Raw genomic sequence first — 25,474 nt, forward strand, 5'->3', positions numbered from 1 at the left:
GCATGGTATTGGTACAGTGACAGGCAGGCAGATCAATGGAACAGGATTGAAGATCCAGAAATGAACCCACACACCTATGGCCACTTGATCCTCGACAAAGAGGCTGAAAACATCCAATGGAAAAAAGATAGCCTTTTCAACAAATGGTGCTGGTTCAACTGGAGGGCAGCATGCAGAAGAATGCGAATTGATCCATCCTTGTCTCCTTGTACTAAGCTCAAATCCAAATGGATCAAGGACCTCCACATAAAACCAGACACTCTGAAGCTAATAGAAAAGAAACTGGGGAAGACCCTTGAGGACATTGGTACAGGGAGAAAATTTCTGAACAGAACACCAATAGCGTATGCTCTAAGATCAAGAATTGACAAATGGGACCTCATAAAATTACAAAGTTTCTGTATGGCAAAGGACACCATCAAGAGGACAAATCGGCAACCAACAAATTGGGAAAAGATCTTCACCAATCCTACATCAGATAGAGGGCTAATATCCAATATATATAAAGAACTCAAGAAGTTAGACTCCAGAAAACCAAACAACCCTATTAAAAAATGGGATACAGAGTTAAACAAAGAATTCTCACCTGAAGAACTTCGAATGGCTGAGAAGCATCTTAAAAAATGCTCAACTTCATTATCATTAGGGAAATGCAAATCAAAACAACCCTGAGATTTCACCTTACACCAGTCAGAATGGCTAAGATTAAAAATTCAGGAGACAGCAGGTGTTGGAGGGGGTGTGGAGAAAGAGGAACACTTCTCCACTGCTGGTGGTGTTGCAAATTGGTACAACCACTCTGGAAATCAGTCTGGCGGTTCCTCCGAAAACTGGGCACCTCACTTCCAGAAGATCCTGCTATACCACTTCTGGGCATATACCCAGAGGATTCCCCACCATGTAATAAGGATACATGCTCTACTATGTTCATAGCAGCCCTATTTATAATTGCCAGATGCTGGAAAGAACCCAGGTATCCCTCAACAGAAGAGTGGATGCAAAAAATGTGGTATATCTATACAATGGAGTACTATTCAGCCATTAGAAACAATGAATTCATGAAATTCTTAGGCAAATGGATGGAGCTAGAAAACGTCATACTAAGTGAGGTAACCCAGACTCAAAAGGTGATTCATGGTATGCACTCACTAATAAGTGGATATTAACCTAGAAAACTGGAATACCCAAAACATAATCCACACATCAAATGAGGTACAAGAAGAAAGGAGGAGTGGCCCCTTGTTCTGGAAAGACTCAGTGAAGCAGTATTCAGCAAAACTAGAACGGGGAAGTGGGAAGGGGTGGGTGGGAGGACGGGGGAGAGAAGGGGGCTTATGGGACTTTCGGGGAGTGGGGGGCTAGAAAAGGGGAAATCATTTGAAATGTAAATAAAAAATATATCGAATAAAAAATTTTTAAAAAAAGGCTAAAAACATATCTAAATATTTATGTTCTAAAAACTTGGGATGAGCAACAGTATAATACTGTCAAAACAGCAAACAATAGCCAGGAATGAAGACAGACACTTTTTAGTCATGCATAGCCCTCCTTGAATAGACTGTCTTAGTTACTTTTCTATTGCTGTGATAAGACACCATGAACCAAGGCAACTTTGTCAAGAAGAAAGAGTTTATTTGGGGCTTACATGCTTTCCAAAGCATGGTGATTATGGCAGGAAACATGGCACTGGGCAGCCAGGCAGGGCACTGAGTGGCTGAGAGCTCACTACCTGAAATACAGTCATGTGGAGGAAGAAGAGACAGCAGGACTGCTGTGAGCCTCTGAAATCTCAAATCCAGCTGCCAGTGGCACACCTCCTCCAACGAGGCCACACCTCCTAGTCCTTGCCAAATAGTTCCACCAAATGGGGACCAAGTCTTCAAACACTTGAACCTATGGAGGCTGTTCTCATTCAAGCTACCACACTCATGTTCTCTGTGGTTTCTTTGCTTCTTCATCTTGTTTGACAACTTTGAGAAGGAACTTAGAAAAGGAAAGAAAATGACTGCCCTTCTTGAGCAAAAAAAAAAAAAAGAGTAAATGTAATATTGGATCTAACCCCCCCATTTGGCATCTGGAACTTGGGCTCTCAGTAAAAATTGAGAATTTGCAAAAAAAAAAAAAAAAAAAAAAAAAAAAAAGAAAGAAAGAAAGAAAAGAAAAAAAGAAAACTCTGGTTAGTGTGTCAAGTAGACATGACACTAGCCAACACAAACATGGAATATGGGAAAGAGTAGACATGAAGTCAGGCAGACGTAACAATAACTTGGGGTCTGAGGTATACCATGCTGTGTGATGCATACATAGCTTCATCCTCCCCTTTATGCCTGTGTTCTGGGCATTTACAGATGTGTGGCAAATACCAGCATTAAGCAACAGACATTTATTATGTCCCACAGTTTTTGAAGACCAGGATTGGGGAAGCAGCTTCACCAGGTATTTATGGTTTCAGTCCCAGGTCAACTGGGGGATCTGATCACTTTAGCTTGACTTTGCTAGAAAGCATACTTCCAAGTTCAGTCCCAGGGCTGTCGGCTTTTGCTCCCCCATACACCAGTTCCTCACTGGGTTTGCTCGGCACATAACAGCTTCTCCCAAATAGACACTGTGACAGAGAAGGGAGCCCAGAAATCCTCACAACATACGCTCAGGATTGACAATCGTATGCAGTCCCTCCTGTCACACAGACCCCCTGCTAGGTTGTGGGAAAGGATATAGGGGAGTAAGCGGAAAAGGAGGCATGTCTCCTTTGGTCCTTATGGAGGCTGGCTACTGCCAGCAGGAGTGATAACAACGGCTGTGGAGGACAAAACACCATGTTGAATCCCAAGTTTACCCAGCATGGAGAAGTCATCTCATCACTCACCTGTTACTCCTGATGCTTAGCCCCTCCTTCTATTCCCTTGGTACATAAGCCCCAACCCCCTGGAGCTCGCTGTCCTCTTGGCTTCTCCTCATCCTGTTCCTGTTCCTTCCACTTGGTTTTCAGCGTCTCATTGCATGGTCTTCACTCTTTCAACCATGCTTCCTCCCTTCTCCTCAACACCACAGGGTCTTCTTTCCCAATATCCCAAGATAGTTTCTTGCTTGGCATTGCTCCCAGTAGGACTATGGACAGGTCATGGCCTCAAAATAAGCCACCATCCTTATCAGGTCACCTAGAAGGATTACCTTATGGAAGCCACTTGGATTGTAGCTGTGGCTCGGGCATCCACTGAATGACTTCGAGATTAAAGAGAGCTAGCACTCCTCAGGAATTAACTTTATTCTTACCATTCACTGGGGAGCTCAGTCCCTGACAGGAGTAGGGACTCCTCAACATTAGCTCATTCATGGGCATACATTTTATCACTGGGCAGTGGTCACATCTCATTGGGGCTCAGTTAGCTTATCATAACGTGAGAATACATCCCCAATATCTGTGGATTCTTGTCTCACTCACCTGTGCTTGATCTATAATCTTCTCTCTTCTGAGATACATTGTTCTAGCTCCTGTGCTCACAGCCTGTGCAAACTTAACTCTAGAGTTTAACCTTTCTGCCCTTTAAGACATAGGTTACTCTAAGAAAGTTGCTTAAGTTCTTTGAGACCAGAAAAATAGCAACATATAGTAATGAATTTTAGTAGTGTCAGGAACAGCTAATGACACTGTGGTTTTCAAGAGCATCTAGGGACATATTCAGTACCAAATAGTAGACAATTGGTTGATTTCTTTCTTTTCTTTCAGGTCCAGAGCAAACACATTAGCACACTCCATCTATCCAAATCCATTCTATTACATCTCCCTTCTCCTATGAAAATATCTGGGCTCAAAAATTTAACTGTTTTTTTCACAACTAAAGTGTCATTGAAAAGAAGTATGTACTAGTTCCTACATGCCTGATAAAAGCATCTCACAAAGGCCCACCTTGTGATATGGAACTGTGTTGGAAGATTTGAATCAATCACTCCAAGCCTCAGTTTTTCTACCCAATCAGGAGAGGGAATCAAGTACCTCTAGAGAATTAGATGAAGCAGGATGATTTTAACAAGTTCTGATCCTAAACTAAGTCTTAGCACTCAGTAGGTACTTAGTAAACATATTAAGACATTTCTAAGGCATGCAGCATAATGTTTGTTTTTGCCTTAACCTACTTTTGCATGTCCACTGCCAGGGCTACCAACCTATGCTATCAGTGTATGAAGGGACAGCCTCACTAATGTACCTCCATGCTGGAGGGCTGACTCAGCCTGAGCCTCCTATGTTTGGGATTAGGGCATCCTCCTCCCCATGTCAGGGCAAGCTCAGGAGTACGTTGTCACCGTGCCCACAATTGTCATGCAGGGAGACTTTCTTCTTATTCTTCACTCCCGAAGCCTCATTATTTATGTACAGCTCACAGATGATCTCTGGCCTTTTCAAATTACATTTATTTTTACTGTCTTCTGTAATCCTACCATGTTTTCAATTACCCACTTACCCATTCAGAAGATTCCCCCCTTTTGGTGTTTAAAAGAAAAAAAAAAAACAAGTAATTTTGCAAAGTAGCTCCAAGGTTTCTCTCCCAGTGAGACTCATTCAGTGTCTGGTGTCTCAGAGAAAAAAATGTAATTTCTTAGCACTTTTCTGCCATTGTTGTCTGTTACATATATGGTGACTCAAAATAATTTGAAATCATATATTCTTATATTTGCCCCAGCTTTGAATATTATGTTATAGAATATATTATATATAATTTATATAATATAATATGTTCTATTACATGCGTAATGTATTTATATATTACATATATTTTATATTTATTATAATATATTATAGTCTTTATAATGCTAGTTCTTTCATTATTACATGTGAATCTCCTATGGCAAATCAACAGAAAGCCCTCTCCTGCTTTAGATTCTGTTATTTTAAAGGTTTCCATTTTTGTTGTTGTTAAATCATTGGTTCAGTTTTCTAATTCCTCAAATCAGACCTGTCAACAATGGGTCAGAAAAATGATCACTGAGTTATTTTGAGATCAGCATTCAAGTTAGAATGATTAGAACCCCCCACCCCCCCCACCCCCCCCACCCCCCCACCCCACCCCCACCCCCGTCTGTGTGGGCTGAGCTCATGTGTCTCTCTCTGTCCCCACTCACTCCTTCTTCAGGAGATAGACAAGCTCCTCTCCTACCTGAGACCTGCTTAAGCCAAGGCCAAATCCACCAGCACCAAAGGAGAAAGCACTAGAAGGTTCCCAAAAGAAGAGAGCCACCACAGTCATAATGCCATTCTGCAATGTCTATCCAAGTCCATGGCAAAGATCATTGGCTTTTGTTCCCTGATATGTCCTGAACATACACCCACTGCCTACCCCTGGCAGACTTTCCCTGAATCCCTGTAACTAGAGAGTCAGAGAGTGGGGGAACCCTGAAAAATCCCATAGTTATTGTGAATGGAAATTCTTTACTGTGTGCTCTCTCTGTGCCCTTCTGGTGTTCTAGATGAATGCAGTGGGTCTGAAAGGGGAAAGACAGGCTGCTAGGGTTTGGTATCCCTTCTGAAACTCTTGCTGAAATGTAATTGCCACAACTTGCTGGGCCTTAGAAACATGCAGTCATGATGTCTGCACCCTCATTGACACAGTCTCAATAGGAGAATTTAGTTATTGCAGGAATGGCGCCTTGTTAAAGGAAGGAATGTGGCTGACATTCTTTTTTATATTATTATTGATTTTTGGTGTGTGGGTGTTTTGCCTGCATGTATGTCCGCGTATCACTTGCTTTCCATGCCTGGTGCCTACAGAGGCTAGGAGGAAGCATCAGATCCCCAGGAACTGGAGTTACAGATAGTTGTGAGACAACACTTGGGTGCTAACAGTGGATATGGGGTCTTGTGGAAGAGTGGCCAACAGCTGAGCTATCTATCTATCCAGTCCTTGGACTTCCTTCCACTCCTCTGAATTCATTCACCTTTCCTTGGTGTGACTTGCTGCTCATGGGGTTGGAAAATGCAAGATGAATGGGTTATATCTAGTGATGGCCTTCAGTGATACACCATACTGAGGAAGAAGGAAATTCCCCCAAGTCACTTCAAATAACTAGGTAGTTTGGGGAACCTCCCCACAGGAGCATCTCTGTGCATTAGCAGTATGATATGAGCCATAAATGTATCAGTGACAGTAACTGTCTACTAAAGTCATTAGACAAAGTAAAAAGTAGATGAATACCATTTATTTTAATAATATTCATTAATTAACAAATGCATTGGGGTTTTGTCCTTGTTTATTTGTTTTTGTTTTTTCTCATTGCTATGACTAAATACCTGCTGAAAGAAATCTAAGGGAAGAAAAATTTATTGTGGCTCGTGGTTTTAACAATTACTGTCTGTCACAGTGGGGAAGGCATGGCTGGGAAACATGAGACTTGAGTCATATTGTGTCTGAATCCAGGGAGATGAGCAGATAAATTCTGGTGCTTCTTGGTCTTTTTCCTTTATATTCAGTCCTGTACTTTAACACCATAGTTTATATTCAGAGTAAGTTCTACCTCCCCAGCCCTCTCTGGAGATGCCCTATAATACACCCAAAGGTATGCCTCAATATTATCCTAGGTGTTTCTTCATCCAATTAGGTTGGTTATCAGAATGAACCATTACAACACATGTATCTAATGTGTTATAATTTTAATATGAGATCAGCAGATATCATCACTGCTTAATTTTCCTATGCTCTAATATACATATCTCAAATCTTTGAGCTCTAGTGTTGAGGGCTTGGTGGTAGAGATCAGTGGTGGATATTTGTTTAAGAGGCCCAGGATTCAATGTCTCCCCACCCCACACAAAAGAGAAAAGAGATGGAGAAAGAGAAAGACTCTGTGTGGTTCAACTTTGCTTCCCAACTCTGTTGTTGGCTAGACATGGCAAAAGTATGATTTATTTATTTGTGTGTTTGTATGAGCTTTGTTGCTTGTGTGTGTGTGTGTGTGTGTTGTGTATGTGTGAACTCCAGAGGCCAGAAATAAACACTGGGTATCTTCTTCTATCATTCCTCACTTTATATTTTGAGACGGGGTCTCTCACTGACCTGAGAGCTCACAGTTTGCACTAGACTGGTTGACGAGTAAGCCCCAATAATGGACCCAAAAATTTCACCCAACCCAGAGCCAGGATTATAGATGAACACATTTATGCTTGTATTTTATTTGAGCTCTGAAGATCTGTATATTTGTATGAAAAGCACCTTACCAGACCCTGGCCCAGAGCCACTGCTTTAGAACTTAAGAATGTTTGCATTACAAATAATAAAAGCCGAGTGAACAGAGGCATGGATACATAGGCCTATGTATGTGCTAGAAGGAGAAGGTAAGGATCCAGGCTCAGTTTGAAAGGGTAAGGCCTCATAGACTGTAAGAAGGAGCTTAGGGCCCCGCAGCTGTGGCCAGTGGATTTCTCCAGTGCTTCGTGGTGTCTGTCAAATTGATTGTTTGTTTGTTTGGTCTCATAAACCTACTACCAGGGTTTAAGAGAAATTAGGAAGGACTTTAAATTTGCTCAGTTTTTGTTTCAAAAGCTCCAAAGCTTCCTGGATACGTTTTCTTTCTAGGCTTACTGAGACACCACCTCGGGACAGGTTGACTATGTGGGCCCCTTTTTTGGTTGGGAACAGAGTAGTAATTAGGGACGATTCCACTGACACTGAGAATCTGTCCAGCATATGCTTTTCCAGTTTAATTTCAACTTCAGATTTTGTGGGTGTCCTTCCAAGCCTCACTGTGGGAGTATTAGATGCATTTTTTAAGACAATAATAACGCCGATTCGAATGATCCCATCTGTTAAAATCCTTTCACAGAAATCTGTCCTGCTTTCTTGGCACTAGATGACTGGCAAAATTTGTAATGGATTGGTCGAGGGATTTGTCATTGGCTTACCATCAAATCTAGAAACCAACTGTTCCAACGCAGCGTCTTGGTGTATTTTGTGATGTAGTGGGACACAGAGCAACTAATTGTTGAAACATAGCAGGGGAGAGAAGTATGTGTTGTATGGAACTGGGATTTAGTGCAAAAGAAAGCACAGTTTAGAAAGCAGGCAGTTGGGTGGAAGAAACAACTGGTGGAACAACTGGTGGACTGTAGGTTCCCCAGAAGTACTTCAATTCTGTCTGTGCATTCCTAATCCGAGCAAAGCAGACATATTGTGCTCAGGTCTCTCCTTTGGATTTTGTGACAATATTGCACTTTAGTTAAAGGCTTTCGGTAGGAATGCAGTCTGAGAACTAAGCACCGTCATCTGTATCTAACAACATTTAATAAGCCAGCCCCTTTAAGACCAGAAAGTCCAGCCAGGTATTGTGTCTCATGTCTATAACCTCAGCACTCAGGAGGTAAGGCAAGAGAATTGAATTTGAGGTAAACTTGGGCTACACAGAAAGTTCTATGTTAGCATGAGCTACACAGCAAGATCTGTCACAAAAACAAACAAAAAACAAAACAAAGACAATAGATTCCACAAAGTGGAAATTATCTATCATTAGGTTCACTGAGGCATGAGTTTAGCATATTCTATATTTAATTACTAATCTATTCAATTCTCAAATATTTTACCTGTTGTGTCCTAGATACAGTGCCAGTACCTAGAAATAAAGCTGTTATTAAGTCCCCTATCCTCAAGTGATTTATATTATTGTAGAAAAGTCAGTCAAGAAGCTGAGATACAAGTAAGTAAATAAAAATTTTATTACTTGAGATCAGGAAGCCTATGTAGTGGCAGAAATGGCGCAGAAGAGCTGCTTCAGGAAGGGTGTTCAGGAACGGGGTGGTTTAGCAAGTGTCCTTAAGCTAAACCCAGGTGACAGCTGAGGGACCAGCATTCCAGGAAGATAGCACAGTTGGTACAAATAGCTGTAGCAATGCTTTGGATTATCAGGGACTTAGCTGACTGTAAGGCATGAACAGAGTGAGCTTTTGTACCACAGGGGAAATTCCACTTATTCAAGGCTTTCTGGCAGCCATAGTGTTCTCTAAGCACAATGTACAGAATGTCAAATGTCATTAACATTTCTCAAAGGCCATTTCCAGCAGCACACATCATTAATATAGAAATGGCGGCAAGCAGAGTCTTTTCTTAGACTAGTAGGTAGGTTTTATTTTTGGTTTCGTTATTGTTTTTTTTTTTAATAAAAATATGTAATTAGAAACACAGAAGGATCCTGATCATAGGGGACCTGGAGTAAAACTTGAGGGAAGTTCTGAGGATGTGGACCACCATGGAGGTGATGTCTCCCTTTGAGCTGGGAAGCTTGGTGTTCATGGTCACGTGGGACAGAAGCCACACCTGGCCCCACTTCAGGGCAGAACTGGTCCTGTATTCTAGAGCAAAATTAAGCTCAAAAGCCAACTTGTTTAGAACTCTTGGAAGACAGGGTCTTCAGGGCCAAGAAGGTACCAGCCTCACACTTGGAATGGGAATGGTAGTGTGTTTTAATCCACCTTGAGAACTGACTCCATGCTGGAAGCCAGCACAGACCCACATGCCCACAAATTGCATCCACATTTTTGCAATTTGGTGTGTATCGATTTTCTCTGAGGGACCTCTTGTTGAGTTATTTAACTGCCATCATTGCAAAGGGCAGCAAGTAATTTTCAGCATGAAACCACTTCTTCAGAGAAACTTCAGGCCAGTCCAGGCCTATAATTTTATTTTAGAGTACTGTGCATGATTATATTATCCAAATCTGAGCTTTGCTACAGAACAAATGGACCAAACAAAAGGATAGAAAAAGTACTCTATCTTCTATTCCATGTTAAAAAAAAAAAAGTTATCACACAGGGCAGTCTGGGAGGAAAGGAAGTCAAGAAAAGCATTCTTTATGTCAAGGACATTGGCAGTGTGCATCAGATTCACAGTACCATTGGCTCCCTGAATTTTATGTTAGCATTCCTCAAATCCATTCACCTTCTTTAAAAGAATGATGAGAAACTTCCTATGGGTATCTGAAGCTGTGTTCCCTCCCACGTCTCTCTCATCTCTAAAATTTCACTCATGAAAAGGTTTGAGAGGATTCCCAGTTTTCCATTTATAAAGCTATTGGTGAGGTTTTTCTGTCCAAGTGCTACTGTTTGAATTGACTAGTTGTCAGGAAGCTATAGACATATTAGAAGGAAGGCGATCAGAGGAAAGTGTGTGTTGACACACACACACACACACGTGCATGTGTGTGTATGCATATGTATGCATATGTGTGTAAATATACATACAATGTATGTACATACATGAGTGACAGTGACAGTATATATATATATGTCTATGTCTGTGTGTTGTGTATATATATATGAGAGTATTTTTAAATTTGTGTGTACATGTGTGACTGTGTGTGTGTGTACACATGTGTGCTCAGCTGACAATGAAAAGAGGATGTTGGATCGCCTGAATCTGGAGGTGCAGGTGGTTGTCGGCCACCCCACATGAATGGCAGGAGCTAAACTCTGGTCCTCGGCAAGAACATGAAAAGTCTCCAGTGAAGGACCATCTCGCCAACCTTGAGTGAGAGTATTTGGGTCTAAGGAAAGAGCTTCTTCACTGGAGCCAGAGGATCTGGGTTAGAATCCCATATCAAGTATCTATACATTTTTGGATAACATTATGGTATTTGGGATGAAATGAGTTAATGCTCACGGTGTAGTATGACAGAGATCTGTGTATTCTAAACATGCACTTGACATTAACTGCCATTGCTACTGTTGTTATTCTGTTGGTAAGTACTTGGCCTGTGCCCTTTTGTTTTCCCCTCATGATTCACTAAACTGGACATTGTTGTCCCCCTCCCATCTTGACACTGAGTTGCCCTGAGTTCCCGCATCAGGATGCTTGGATTTCAACACAATTTGGTATGCTCAGATTGCTCTTACACTGATTCCCTTATCACACGCAACAAATGGAGTAAGTAGAAAATTCCCTACTGATACATATCACAGGCCAGACAGAAGCACATTTTGGTAGCGATTCCTGCACTCCAAAAATGTGAATGATTCATGTCAGTCGCATAATGGAGATAAGCTTTCTTACAGGCTTTGCCCTCAAGTGGCTTCTAAACTAATGGGAAAGATAAATGAAGTAAAATGGGGTTCTGTATGAGAGATGCTAGATCGGGATACAGGGAGTGACAAAAGAGAAAACAGAGGAAGGGCATCTGATTCAGGGTAGACTCAGAAGCCGGAGGGACAGCAACTGGTTGAGAATATTCACTTGTCTTTTGGACCCGTTGAAAGAGATGGTGTTTTACAGTAGATGGTAGAGCAAGAATCCTGCCCCTTTAAGAATCTCTTCCCTCATTCCTTCAACCCCAGCCCGGTCCCTGAACCCAGATGCTTCAGGAAAACATTAAGTGAACCCTCATTGACATGTTAAACCTAGATGTCCAATATCTAATATCTAAGAGCCTAACAGTTATAGTAGGAAGAGTTTTCCAAGCCTGTTGCTGAACAGCCATGACTAAAAACAAAATTATATGAAATGACATTGAAATGGATTACATAGACGACAAGTTAATGAACAACCCAAATGTGTAGCTTCCTCGTCCTATGATGACCACTCTCTCTACACTTGGGTCACTCTCCATTCTCACATGCAGCTAGTGGACAGGCTGCACGGGGTGCGCTGCTGTACGTCTCTTCCCAGTTCCCCATTTAGCAGCAGCATGTTGCTAGTTGGCTGAAACAGCTGTGCTGGGATTATGCACAATACCAATGAGCAAAGGTCTCAAATCAGGGCCTTATTTGCTCATAGAGCTGATTGTTAAACTGCATCTCACCTGCTCCTTCCTGTTGCTAGTTCATTTAACACCACTTTATGTTCTCTCCCAGGATTTGTTCAAGCCATCCAAATTGCTTTTGTGCTTTTGGCCTAGAACATTCTTTTTTCTGCTTTGGCCAGTACTACTTTCTTTGACAATTAACTAACCTTTATTTAAAATCATGCCACTCAGCTTACTGGGTTTGGAGGGGTTCATTTGACAATGCCGGCCAACAACTTTACTACTTTCATGGTGTGAGATATGGTGACAAAGACTAAGGCCAGTGAAATATCCTGAGAGCATCAGGAGCCCAGAGGAGCTGAGGCTTGAGCCTGGGGCCCAGGACCTCTACCTCAGCTGTTTCCTGTGGCAAGGAGTCCTCTGCAGTCCTCTGTGGTATTTTTAATGCCTTCCCTGTATCATTTAATTGGATTGCAGCACACTAAACAGTTGAAAAGAATTCAGCACAAGCTGCCAGGCTCTCTCTTAATGAACATTCTGGGTGTCATTGTTTGCCAAGAAAGCCATTCATTGGATAGAAATCAGGAGATTGAATGAAGAAGCAACATATTTTTTTTCTTTATTCTTGCAATGCAAATGCTTGTTTTTCCATGTAATAGTTCTATCTCCCACTCATGAGTAGATTGATTTCCAGCATAGAAATAGTTAACGAATAGCTCTCTACAAATTCCATATTTAATTTCACACCATTGCATTATATCTTGCATAATGTGCAAGAGCCTACTGGGTTCCATTATAAGTTAAATTTCCATGAATCCTTTTCCTTAAATGTGCAGATGGCATGTGTTCTGTCCATCAAATCTATATTGGTTCACAAGCCCAACATAATGATATGCAGCAGGGAAACTGAAGAGAGATGGCTCCCTGTGTGCCACAGTTGACATATCATAACATAGCAGAATCCAGAGAAACAAGAACATAGGCTTCCTTGTCTCTTCCTTAATATGTGAAAAAGCTGAGACTCAGAGAGACTAACACATCTACTATCACACAGAGAGATTCTTAGAAAGTCAATCTTAATACATAGCAATACACTAAAGGCTGTTGGACACAACAGAGAGTTGCTTTCCTAAAACCTAGCAAGATGCTTCTTGATGACCTCCAATTGCTGCACGAATGTCACAGTGTAACATAATGGATTTACTGCATTCTCTCATAGTCTGTGAAAGTTGTGAACATAAGGGGCTGTGTTCGTTGCTCACTGCCTCCCTAGCAACTGACAAGAGTGATTATACAATAGATACCCTGAGCATGCTCAAAAACGTGTGCTGAATATGAAAATAGTATATCTGCTCCTTACAAACATATAGAAAAAATGGAATTAGAGATTCACAAACATTTGTCTACAAAAATATTTCTACCTCTCAGCTTAATGAACAATGGAGAGTAAATTACAATCAATCATAAGCACAAGTTACAGTTTTCACTTTTTTTTTAAACGTTTCCTTAGGAGCAGTAACTTGAACTCTAGCATTACTGTGTCTGGTCATGGCCATTGGCAACTGTTCAGGACTGTTGTGTCTTCCTAATGAAATATTCTTTTCAAATGAAGTCATCATTGCAAGATGTCACTATCTCTGGCAATAATGTTTGTCTTGAGTCCATTTTGTTAGCTATTTATCTATTTTCATATCTTTTTTTTATTTTTAGAATATTCACCATAGAACTTTTTTCATTCTTTGAATTGGTCCATGCCTTTATATTTAAAGTACATTTCTTAATGAGGTAAATTTGGTCATGCTCCTTACCCAGTCAGACAATCTATCCTTCTTAGATATCACTTGTAATGTAAAATATTTTCTATTTACATTTAATGTAGTTAAGGTAGTGATGGATTTAAATCTCTTGTCCTTGTGGTGCAATTGTTTGTTTGATTGATTGATTTGTGGCTTCATGTCTTATTTCCTCTACGTTGCTCAGTATTCTTTCAGTATTTTATTCCCTTTATTGCCTTGTCTATGCTTTTGAGTTAATTTTTACAGCTTGCTATATAAATTACTTATGCATCTTGCATAGAGGCCCCCTTTCCTTACACAGCTGGTCTGCAATGTTCTACAACTCAATACTTTGTGCACATCTTTTTGCTCTGCTGTCCTGTGTTTTACTTCTTTATCTGTTAGAGAATTTGCGATATGCTCTTTTTTCTTTTGCGTTGAGGTGAAGTGTGTGTGTGTGTGTGTGTGTGTGTTATAATGTGTTCCCCTCTAGCATCATTCCCCTCCACCTGAAGAGTTTTGAAAATCTTAAATCTAAAATAGTACAAAATTTGAAGTTTTGAGCATAAAATTAGCTTACAGAGAGATTCTGGATTTTAGAGAATTTTAATTTTTTTTTCAGATTAGGGATAATTGAGTGATGAAAGTTCGTGCAAATGTTGCAAAACTTGAAAACTTCAAACTCTGAAATGTTTTTTGCCTCAGACATTACAGATGAAGGATACTCATATTGTAATTCTGCTAACAACAAAGTATCTCCATTTTTATTTTTCAAAATGTATTTATTTTGTCGCTTTTGAAAGTTACTGAAATCAAGGATGTTAGTTTGACAGTCTTTGAATCTTCTGCCTTCCCATGGAGAGTCTGCTATCAATCTTATTATATTTCTTACTTCCATAATTCTTTTTAGTAGTTTAATATTTTCTCTTTAATGATTCCCTTTAGTAGTTTAATATTTTCTCTTCAATCTGGCCTTCAGTAACTTAGGGATGATGTGCCTATGCCCACTTCTCTTTGTAATTACTCTGCTTAGAGTGTACCAAACTCTTGGACTAGTGCTATGGCTTCTTTAAAATTCAAATTTGGAAAGTGCTGTTGCTGATGATTCTTTTTTAAAACAATGCTGTCCAGTTCAGTCTCTTCTCTCACTCCAAGGCAATAACTATAGATGTCTAAGTGAGCAGTTGTTTGTCCTCAGTTCACCTAAACTTCTTTCATTTACTTTCCAAATACGCTTCCCTCCGTTTCAGATGTCTACTCACAGCTCTTCAGGTTTGCCCTGGCTTGCTTCAGCTGTGTGGACTCAACTGTCCATCTCTAAGAAGAACTTTTGAAATCCTTACTCATATTTTCACCTTTAGAGTTCATATCTGCTTCTTGTAGTTTTTAATTTTCTCTTAAAATATCCCACAATCTGCCTCTTTTGTCCAACATTTTATGTAAATTCGAACTATTTATTATAGGAGCTTTAAAGATTTATTTTTAAAATCTATCTTTAGTGTCATCATGTGCTAATTTTCTCTGCTTGATTCTTCCTTTGGACAGTGAATTGGGTCACATTTCTCTATACATCTTGATTCTTTATTGTACAGGGCGGTCTGCAGGGAAAGATGCTTACATTTGTGGATTGATGATATCAGAGTCAGACCTCATAGTTAGGTGCAGGTTTTTCAAATACTTCATGTTCTTCATCACATTTAGGAAGACTACCCTCTCTACCAAATGTGCTCTCATCCCACACTCACTAATCCTGAACAACTGATCCTAAATAGAAAAACATAGAATTGCTATTAATCTTTATGTCCCTTCCATTATTCAGGAACCAGGACACTTCTCAGTGCAAATTAATGTATGTAAGTGTAAAACAAACATTACCACAGTGTCTCATACACACACACACACACACACACATACACACATGCACACACACACATGCACACACACACACACACACGCACACATGCACACACACAAATTTTGTACAGAAGTTTTGGTGTAATCTGATTAGCAAAAGATGTAATAAAATAAAAGTAATGTGGTATGATATGGTTATTTGAAACAGAAATATGTCCATTCATCAAGGAGATGAAATTTGGGCAGAAAGCCCAACAACTGGATGAGGAATTGGTCTGCCAAAGGCTCATCTTGGACTATATCAAGGATATAGCATAAGACCACAAATAAGACAGAGTATACAAGAGATTGAGGAAATTTATATTATGAATTGAATTGGGGCTGGAGAGATGGCTCAGTGGTTAAGAGCACTGACTGCTCTTCCAGAGGACATAGGTTCAATTCACAGCACCCACCTCATTTTTTGACAAATGGGACCTCATAAAATTACAAAGTTTCTGTAAGGCAAAGGACACCATCAAGAGGACAAATCGGCAACCAACAAATTGGGAAAAGATCTTCACCAATCCTACATCAGATAGAGGGCTAATATCCAATATATATAAAGAACTCAAGAAGTTAGACTCCAGAAAACCGAACAACCCTATTAAAAAATGGGGTACAGAGTTAAACAAAGAATTCTCACCTGAAGAACTTCGGATGGCAGAGAAGCATCTTAAAAAATGCTCAACTTCATTAGTCATTAGGGAAATGCAAATCAAAACAACCCTAAGATTTCATCTTACACCAGTCAGAATGGCCAAGATTAAAAATTCAGGAGACAGCAGGTGTTGGAGAGGGTGTGGAGAAAGAGGAACACTCCTCCACTGCTGGTGGGGTTGCAAATTGGTACAACCACTCTGGAAATCAGTCTGGCGGTTCCTCCGAAAACTGGGCACCTCACTTCCAGAAGATCCTGCTATACCACTCCTGGGCATATACCCAGAGGACTCCCCACCATGTAATAAGGATACATGCTCTACTATGTTCATAGCAGCCCTATTTATAATTGCCAGATGCTGGAAAGAACCCAGGTATCCCTCAACAGAAGAGTGGATGCAAAAAATGTGGTATATCTACACAATGGAGTACTATTCAGCCATTAGAAACAATGAATTCATGAAATTCTTAGGGAAATGGATGGAGCTGGAGAATATCATACTAAGTGAGGTAACCCAGACTCAAAAGGTGAATCATGGTATGCACTCACTAATAAGTGGTTATTAACCTAGAAAACTGGAATACCCAAAACATAATCCACACATCAAATGAGGTACAAGAAGAAAGGAGGAGTGGCCTCTGGTTCTGGAAAGACTCAGTGAAACAGTAATCAGCAAAACCAGAACGGGGAAGTGGGAAGGGGTGGGTGGGAGGACAGGGGAAGAGAAGGGGGCTTACGGGACTTTCGGGGAGTGGGGTGGCTAGAAAAGGGGAAATCATTTGAAATGTAAATAAATTATATCGAATAAAAAAAAGAAAAAAAGAATAAAAAAAATGAGAAACAAAAAAAAAAAAGAAATAGTCTGTACTGGCTGGTTTTGTGTGTCAATTTGACACAGGCTGGAGCTATCACAAAGAAAGGAGCTTCAGTTGAGGAAATGCCTCCATGAGATCCAGCTGTGGGGCATTTTCTCAATTAGTGATTAAGGGGGGAGGGCCCCTTGTGGGTGGTGCCATCCCTGGGCTGGTGCTCTTGGGTTCTATAAGAGAGCAAGCTGAGCAAGCCAGTAAGAAACATCCCTCTGTGGCCTCTGCAGCAGCTCCTGCTTCCTGACCTGCTTGAGTTCCAGTCCTGACTTCCTTTAGTGGTGAACTGCTATGTGGAAGTGTAAGCTCAATAAACCCTTTCCTCCCCAGCTTGCTTCTTGGTCCTGATGTTTGTGCAGGAAGAGAAACCCTGACTAAGACATAGTCTTTACTCCCAAGTTTCATTCTTCAAGTAGAACAAATTTCTACTCTTTTAGCTGTTATCTTTTTTCTTTATGGTATATATTTAATATGATATAAAATATGATAGTAGAACATAACACAATACTTTATATCATTATTTTTTACTTAAGTATTTTTATGGTTGCTCTAGTAGTTGAACATTTAATCTTCTTCCATCTCATGTCTACTTTCTGTTTCTTCTATTCTCAGTAAATCCATCCTGACATATATCTCTAGTTCATCTTACAAACCATTCTATTATGATTGTTTACCTAGGGGCTACTTTCCTGTCTAGTGCAGATGGGAGTTTCCTGGACTTGATATTTACTTCCTCTGTTCCACTTTCTGTGTCACTCATTCCTTTCCTTCCAAGTGTTTCAATCAGATCTCTCAAGCACTTCTAGTAAGTTTCCAGTGATGACACACTGTTCCTAACTTTGTCTAGCTCTTTTTGTTCCCACTGCCTTCATTCTTGATGCCTCCCACTTCTTGTTCTAGTAAGGATTTGATGACTCAGGGTCGGTGTATGGCTATGGGCTCTGGAATTTTCCATCTGCAATCTTCTGTACAGAGCTTTCTGCTCCCTTGATTTTTATGTATGAATATATATACTTATATTAACATAGCTGTCTTAATTTTACAGCAGCATGCATGCTTGTGCCTGAAACTGTATGGATAAGAATCAAAGCTTCTGTATAGTCCTGGGATGTTTAGAAATACCTTATTCTAGTTTTAAGCTTGATTGAGCATTTAGATGGATATTAGAATTCTGGGTTGAAAATTACTTTCAAAAAGAGTGTTTCTGGGATTCCTGGCAGCCCTTGTTACTGGTCCCATGGTCTTTCAGTATCCTTTGTGCATGATAGGTTTTGTCTGGTTAATCTGTTTGTTATTACGTCATGTTTTTTTCTGAAGTTTCACATTAACCTGTTTTGGTGCAGGCCTTTCTCTCCATTCCCCAAGTCTTTGTATTAAATACTTGGCAGATATTTTTACTTTAGAAATGCTTTTGTTTATTTCTTAGGAATGTTATAGTAATTCCATAAGGAAATTTGACCTCTAATTTTTTTTCTCCATTTCCTTCTTGCCACATGATCTTGAAGTCCTGAGAAGATCCTCTGATACCCACCCCCTTCACCTTTCATTGCCAATCCTTGGCCCTTTGGGTTTTTTTTCCCATAATATTTCCTAAATTTCAACCTCAGAAATCTTTCATGTATGTGTGTGTGCATGTGTATGTGTAATATACATGAAATATATGTAGAATTGCTATATATAGGATATTTCTAAATATATTCTATTTTTTCAGATACTACCTTGTTATCAATGCATATGTTTCAAGTTCTTTAAAAGTCATTACTCTCCATGTTCTATAGTTTCATCTCATTCTCTTATTGTATTTTGTGTTTAGCACAGGCTAGCTTATTGGAGGCTTTTCTTGGTAGCTAGTATTCATCAGCTGTCAGTTAATATACAATTGTGAAACAATTGAAAGCTGATCAGACATTAGGAAGAATAGAGGGGAGAGTTATGAACAACCAGACTGGAAGCCAACCTTCCTCCAATAGTAACACTCTTCTCTTCATCTGCTAGCACAGTCTCCTTCTCTATGAAAGAGTCACTCACTGCTCTGTGGCTTAGGATAAGGAATGTGTTCAATTTGAAGTGCTCTGGTAAGACTGGGCCAAAGAGTGATGATGTCTAACAGTTTAAAAGTCAACTTTCCCTTGATTCTGTGTTGTTAGCTATGTTTCTTACTGTGCATGCTGGCCTTACACAGAATTGCAGATGGGCATCTGGTCAGTGAGGAAAGTGTTTACTTCCATCAGATCTACACGAGGAAGGGCAGGCCTTCAGATGAAAATCTATGTGCAATATCAGCCAAACCTCCTTATCATCATTATTACTATATGATGATTATTAACTTCATGCTTGTCCTTCTTAGTGTCTTCAAATTCCATCCCTTTCCAGGATTTGGCTCACGTGGCATCTGTTCATTTGGCCATCCTCTGGGCAAGTGATCAGGGTCCAGCTTCTCCCTGCTCGCACACTCCTAACCTATCTTCTAAAATCTTTGTCATGTCCTTCTATCTGCTTCCTCCTCTCTTGTTGTACAAGTTTTTCTCTATACACTCTCTTGCTATCACTTTGGGCTGGTGTTTGGAAAGAGAATGAAGACAAGTGCCCCCATATGTGGCATATTTAGTTTACTTGAAAACCTCTACAGAAGAGATTTTTCTGAAAAGGATTTGGCCTTAGTGCTGTTCTCTTTTCCAAAGCCCGCTCATAACTATAAAAGGGGTTTAACTTACCAGTCCTGACTACAGCTGCCATGTCCCAAAGATTAATTACCCATGCAGACTAAACCCAGAGAGTTGCTGTCTACCCATCTTTTTATGGGGATAGCTCCTGTTTTGTTAGATTATAATAGTCCCAAGCGCAGGCTCACAGGCAGATAGATCTTCTTCCCAAAATTTTCTTTGTTTCCCAAGTTACCTCTTGTTTACCTAAGTTGTACTAGTGTGGTGATTTTAATGAGAAATGTCCTCCAGAGTTTTGCATAGTTAAAATGTTCACCCTGTTCTTGGTATTTGGAGACATTGTGAAACCTTTAGGAGATGGAGCCTTGCTGGAGGAAATATATCATGAGGGCTAGATTTTGAGAGATTATGTCCTCTCCAACCCCTAACTCTCTGCTTCCTACAAATAACTAATAATTTGATATTTTATCTTCCTGACACCATGCCTGCTTACTGCCATGCCTTTCCTGACATTACTAAATATCTCTCTGGAATTGTAAGCCAAAATAAAACTCTTCTCTACATTACTACCAGCCATAGTGCTTTATTGCAACAACAAAAGGTAACTCATACAACCAGCCAATAAAATCCCTCCAAACATTTGGGATTCTCCACACTAAGAAGATACTGAAGCCAAGCTATCATATGGCACTGAAAAGCAGCACAAGCTCGTCTGTAGATGGGAAGCTAGAAAGACATTCTGGTGGTCCCCTTAATTGTCTGATTCTTCTTCATCTCTGAGACTTATTTCTGTCCTTAGCTCTTAAGTTTCTGTGTGACTTTAGAACACGCGCCATGCTCAGAGTGTTTCATTGCACACAGTTACTACTCCGTGCATATTAGCAACCATTAGTCACTGAAGCCAACTAAATGACTGTGGTCACTTCTGGTTTCTCGAGGACCGCTTCATATGGCAAGTGCACAGATTTTCCCATCGTCTCTTCTGTCTGTATGTTATTCCCTCCTCTCTCTTTTCCCTGCTATATCACTCCTGTGTACACGTTAGAACTCAGTTCAAGTACAAAGAAGAAAAACAAGAGTACTAAAGTGACTATGAATCTTATCTGCAGGTATGAACATATGGGAAAACAATCTCATCCCCAAAGCCCACATAGGATGCACTTCCTTTCTCTCCAGACTACTTGGGCATCCTTTTCTGAGCATAGTTCTGGCATAGCATGATTTGTCAACATTGCTTTTACTTATTTGTTAACTTTTCTTTTCTTTTTTTCCCCAATGGAAACAAAAATCTTTTATTTTATTTATTTTATTTTTTTATTGAATGTTGTCTTCATTTACATTGCCAATGGTAAAACCTTTCCTGGTTTCCCCCCTTCCCAAAGATTCCCCAAACCCTCCTCCCATACCCTGCCTCCACGCATATGACCCTCCACCCGACCCACTCCCACTTCTTCCCGCCTCGATTTCCCTTTGTTGGAGCATATATTGAGCCTTTACCTGACCAAGGACCACTCCTCCCACTGATGCCCAACAAGGTATTCCTCTGCCACATTTTTGGCTAGACCCATGTGTACCCCTTGGTTGATGGTTTAGTCCCTGGGAATCCTGGGGAGTCTGTGTGGCAGAAATCATTGTTCTTCCCATAGGGCTGTAAACCCCTTCAGCTCCTTCGGACCACCCTCCAGATCCTCCATTGTGGACCGCATGCCAAGTCTACTGGTTGGGTACTAGCATCCGCCTCTGTATTTTTAAGGCTCTGGTAGGGCCCCACTGGAGACAACCATGGCATGCTCCTTTTGGTACACTTCTTGTTGTCCATAGTAGTTTCAGGGTTTGGTGACTGTTTATAGGATGAATCCCCAGGTAGGACAGTCTCTGGGTGTCCTTTACTTCAGTCTCTGCTCCACACATTGTCTCCCTTATTGCTCCTCTGAGTATTTTGTTCCCTTTCTCAGAGGAACCAAAGCACCCTCACGTAAGTCCTCCTTCTTCTTGAGCTTCCTGTGCTGGGTGCATTGCATCTTGTTTATTTTGAGCTTTTGGGCTTATCAGTGAGTGCATACCATGTGCATTCTTTTGTGATTAGGTTACCTCACTCAGGATGACACTTTCTAGTTTCATCTATGGCCTAAGAATTTCATGAATTCATTGTTTTTAATAGCTGAATAGTACTCCATTGTGTATCTTTGATAACTTTTCATTTAGAGTGTTAGTTACTTTGGTTTTGTGTCTTTAGAAAATGCAAATTAAAAGTAACTAAGTTTATCAAGAGAACATACTGTCTGCTTCCAATTGACAGAAATGTATGTCACATTTTCCCCAATAATAGCCTAATTCTTTTTATTCTTTTCTTTATGATAATTAACCCTAGATGTGTATTTCAGCATAGCAATTTTCTCTCTGATATTGTAATAAAACAAGAACAGCATGTGAAAAAGACCGATAGCCCTCTAATTTTTCTAGACTAAAGTTCTGATATAAGTGTGAAGAACACACTACCTTCCTGTCTATCAAATTAATTTCTCGGTTAGCAGTGTGGGGAACATCTGGAGACCATCAGTGAGCAGGCTCACAAGAGCATCTGCACTCACTGGTGGGACTGTGGTCCTCAGAGTCAAGGGAAAGGAAATAGGGTAGAAATGAGCACTTAGTGGAGCTGCTATACTCCAGGCTCCAGGCTGGCAGCTCTCCTGTAGGCCCCCACCCCCCCTTGGAGGCTCTCATGGGTCACCTGGGCAGGTGGTTCAGTCCATGCACCTTCAAGGAAACAAGGTTTAATGAGGGCAAGTGACATGCGACCATCCTCCACAAGGTAGGATCACAAGTTAACTTAAAACCAAGGAACAGGGTTAAGACCTGCTCGTTCACACAACTCCACTTTTGTAAAAATGTCACGGGAGTTTTACCTGGATGCTGAGGATATGAGTTATTTGTGGCATTGCTACTTTTCTAAGCTTCCTATACTTAACATACATTACTTTTACAGTTAATAAAAACTCCTTTTTTCCTGTGTGTGTGTGTGTGTGTGTGTGTGTGTGTGTGTGTGTGTGAGAGAGAGAGAGAGAGAGAGAGAGAGAGAGAGAGAGAGAGAGAGAGAGAGAGAAAGCAATCCCCTTACATCAATAAGATTGCCAGGGGGATTTTATTCTTTGAACAGCTAAGTGTTAATTATAAGGATCCTTATTTCTTATTAATGTGCAGTCAGAAATAGGATTCAGGCAATTTCCCCAGCTTCTCACTATTAGTTATCAAACTAGCTGCCTGGATAACTTGTTTCTTAGCACAGGTGACAGTTGCCTGTGCTACCAATTCCATGCTTCAAAGCCCTCCAGGAGCTTCCATATGAGGTACCTTTGCCATGCGTAGGGATTCTTTTATCCCTTTGAGGCTACAGTTTCCTCATCTGCAAATGGGGGTCAAAGCCCTCACTTGAAGACTGAGAGAGAACTAGATGAGTTGGTTGCAAGTACCCCTCATGGCAGTGACTCCCCACAGCCAAGGCATAGCAGCAGCTAGCTGTGGAGTATACTATGCTGGACCAACCACCCACATGCTGATCTCCATTCTGCTACTTGCCGTTAAGCTATAGACAAACTCTTCACCTCCCCGTGTCTCTGTAAACTAGAGATATGTGGCTATATAGTCAGTGAGAGGCATAAATGGACTGACATAAAGAAGAACTCAGATCAGTGGTCTCTTGTTTGCTGGAACTAGAATAGGTGGTATTGGGAGTTGTTTCTGTGGGTATTGTAACAAGAAATCTGAATGTGCATTTCACTGAGCAAGAAAGATGCCATAGAACAGAGCTGCCAAATAAATACATGCATCAGTTTCTTGGGATGCCTTTCAGAAAGAAGAGGCTTCTACTCAAAAGCTGAGCCAGAGCTTTAAACTGATGCCACTCCCTCCGCATTAAGACATTAGATGGTTGATCACTTATATTCTAAAGCTTTCTGGAAGGCAGGCAGGCTGATTTGGAGAGAATCTGCTAGTTATGTGGAAAGGGACAATTCCCTCATACAGATGAGGGCTTGCCAGGACTGCACCTCTCCCAGCTACCAAACAAAGGCACATTGTGGCTTCCTTATCAGCTTTTCCAAATGGGAAGCAGATAGGGATTCAGGAGACTTAGAATACTATCAGATAACAAACAGAAGAAATGGAACTAAGTGTTTTATTGCAGTGGACAATTTTGGAGAGTTGTGAGTCTTATTTTTTTATTGGATATATTTTTTTTATTTACATTTCAAATGTTATCCCCTTTCCCAGTTTTTCCCTCTTCTGGACAGCCCCTATCCCATCCTCCCTCCCGCTACTTCTATGAGGCTGTTCCTCCACTCAGCCCCCTCTATTTTTAATATGCTGAATGATAGGGCAACACATGTGTGGAGGCTGGGAGGGTGTGATGGAGGTAAGGAGGGGTTCTGTTTCATTTAGTGTGGTTACCCAGGCTTCTCTGAAGGAATTTCACTTGAGTGGGGCCCCAAAGGAGAAGATGAAACAGTGTCTACCTAACCAGGAGTGACCAACAAAAGTCATCATGTCAAAGTTGCTTAAAGACTCAAGTGAAAAGCTGATTTGACCAACAGTATAAAAGTACAGCAGGCCAAGGGCAATGACTGAGGCTGGTAACTGACCACAGTGAGGATTCTTTTATCTTGATAGATGGAAAGATACCACTTGTGATATCCAAGTGTTTGAAGAGTTTCATGGAAGATGGCAATGGAGTTTGGGTTGTCTCAAACTGGGAATAGAATTTGTCTCTTGTTCTACAGGAGCACACTTGGGAAGCATTGAGCTCCTTGTCATTGAGGGTGTGACAACACAGGCCAGATGTTACTCCTGATGGTGGAGTTCAAGCTCTGGGGCTAAGACCTAAAGACCAAGGTACCTGAAAAATTTATGTCGTCTCCAGCTCACAGAATCTGTGCTTAGGATAATGTGTTCTGAAAAAATAGGACAGAAAATGTCTGAAGAGGACAGGATGTATCTCCTTAGGTGCCTTGGTTCTCTTACCCACACTGGCTAGCTAGGCTAGCTTCCTCCTGTGCAATGTCTCCCTAGAGCTGTGGGGATTTCTGTTTAAACACCAAGCTTGAAGCCTGGTCTAGTTAGTGGCTTATTTGCATGTCAAATTAGGGTTCAAAGAAATGCAAATATGCGAGCTTATTTGCTCAGATAAATTTGCTTTAGTAACCTGGAGGAAACAGTAGGGTCTAAAACACTCAAACTAAAATTAATGAGGCCAAGGTGGCCTGGTGGCTTTTCTCTCCTCCCACCTTTCACCTTCCCTTTCTCCATTTTGGTTCCCTGACACTCAGCAAACACTGCTGATTCCTGCTGTCTTAGGAGTCACGGGAAGAGCAGTAAACAGATGTGGCAAAACCAACACCTTCTGCTCCATGCAGAAGTAGGCAAAAAGAACAAAGGGGGTGATGAATGAGATGTTCTAAGTACAATAACAGGGACCCACAGGAATAGAAAAGAAGCAAAGAAGCAAAAAGTCAATCTCACCCTACCCTCCATCTAACCGTGGATAGAGGGGCTTTGAAACCAACGATGAATTTTGATTGGCTAAGAGAAAGGAGAAACGAAACTCATTACACTGGTTTCCTTTCTGCCATCATCTCCCCTGCCTTGGGCTCAGGCTCTGAACTGGACCAAAACTGCTTCTCATCCACCTTGTTAGTGCCACAGCATTGTGCCATTAGATAGGGATCGCTGTCATCATACTGGAGGAGATGTATGATTATGTACTGAGGTGGGGGTAGCACATTATTAACATACCTAAGGAGGGATGGGTAGTGCTCTGGTAAAAAGCCTTTAGCAAGCAAAACTGGAGGCAAGCAAGTGGAAGTCAGTTGGCCTTCACAGCAGTGTGAACTGTCCAGGGTGGCACTT

This window comes from Apodemus sylvaticus, chromosome 3, assembly GCF_947179515.1.
Source record: "Apodemus sylvaticus chromosome 3, mApoSyl1.1, whole genome shotgun sequence".
Classification (NCBI taxonomy): domain Eukaryota; kingdom Metazoa; phylum Chordata; class Mammalia; order Rodentia; family Muridae; genus Apodemus; species Apodemus sylvaticus.